At 35.0% G+C, this 1354-nt stretch overlaps 1 long non-coding RNA gene across 1 annotated transcript; it reads right to left on the reverse strand.

Moving 5' to 3' along the window:
• Positions 1-412: 412 nt before the first annotated feature.
• Positions 413-1085, reverse strand: LOC118481318. The gene is made up of 3 exons (XR_004865435.1): positions 971-1085; positions 689-821; positions 413-512 (listed from the first exon to the last, which is right to left on the reverse strand). It is a non-coding gene; the product is annotated as an uncharacterized LOC118481318 (long non-coding RNA).
• Between the last annotated feature and the right edge of the window lie 269 nt (positions 1086-1354).

Raw genomic sequence — 1354 nt, forward strand, 5'->3', positions numbered from 1 at the left:
GTTTCAACGAATCCAAACCGTGGAACAACTTTATAAGATTGTTCGTGTCTAAACTTGGCCTCACCGTAGACCCCCTACAACTTGTAGTACCCGAACCCCTACCTCCTCCACTTCCTCGGTCCTTGTAAGATCCCGAAAATGTCAACGGGGTCGTATACTACAATAGAAACACAAATTAAGATAGAAAACACAAAACAATTTATGTCGAGGGCAAAAGCTATTTATATGAATAATTTTCTTATGAGTGACAATTGGGACCTATGGAAATTTCAAGCAGTTTGGAATCATTTACTTATACACTAACACTAACATTAATGAAAGGGGCAAGTTGTAGTCCTATCACAAAACCGCACTATCAAATGAAGAAAAGTAACAACATCATTTGACTTCTCTCACAAAAAAACGCAAACATAAATCAACTAAATAGCTTAAATTCCACAAATAATGCATGACTTCAAGAATCACACGATCTTATTCCAAAATCACACGATCTTCACAACCAAAGAAGTAATCTGCAAAAAAAAAAAACAAAAAAAAACAAAATTAGCTGTCTGCTTAATTTGGGTCAGACTTTTAATGCTCTTAATTGAGTAGCATTTGAAGTAAATCATTCAATTCTACCGATCAATTTCTTCAAAATTTGAAACATTCACAACTAAAAAATATCATAAAAAATTATAAAACGTACCTGTTTGAGGTTACCTTTCGGTTATGACAACACTCTGAGGACTGGCTCAACTAACTCCATTTACCACGTTTAAACCAATCGAGGTTCCAATGATAATAGCAGCAAACTAAATCATTCATTTGACCATCTCCACCTCCAGTCAACATTTTTAGGAGCTAATTAGTCAGTATGTTGCTTAAAAATAAAATCTTTAGCAAGTAAAAAAATTGATCATGAGTCCTAACAACTGAATCCAATTAACAAAACCATACAGTTGTCAACAACGTGGAAAAGAATAACAACCTGAGCTTCAAGTTTAGCAATATGAGCGATTAATGAACCATTATCCCTTCGTTTAATCGATTCTTCATCAAATCATGCTTCACAAAGACGAACTCTCAACATGTTATGATCCATTTCCATACCTGAAATAGATCAATGTATGCTGTCAGCAGCTATCAAAACACAAAATCCTCAAAACATGAATCAAACTTGGCAAATAAAGAGCAAAGAAACAATAATCATTAAATCGTTAAACATCACCAAAATCCTAAAATTTCAGATCAGATGGAGTTAATGAGCTAAGATGGAGACTGCTTACATGGATACTCGATCTGGTCGGTAATTGCACCTCCGATCAGATCAGAAAACTGCATACTGAAATAGGGTCCTTGGAACCGAGGCGAG

The sequence above is a fragment of the Helianthus annuus genome, chromosome 8 (assembly GCF_002127325.2).
Source record: "Helianthus annuus cultivar XRQ/B chromosome 8, HanXRQr2.0-SUNRISE, whole genome shotgun sequence".
Lineage (NCBI taxonomy): Eukaryota > Viridiplantae > Streptophyta > Magnoliopsida > Asterales > Asteraceae > Helianthus > Helianthus annuus.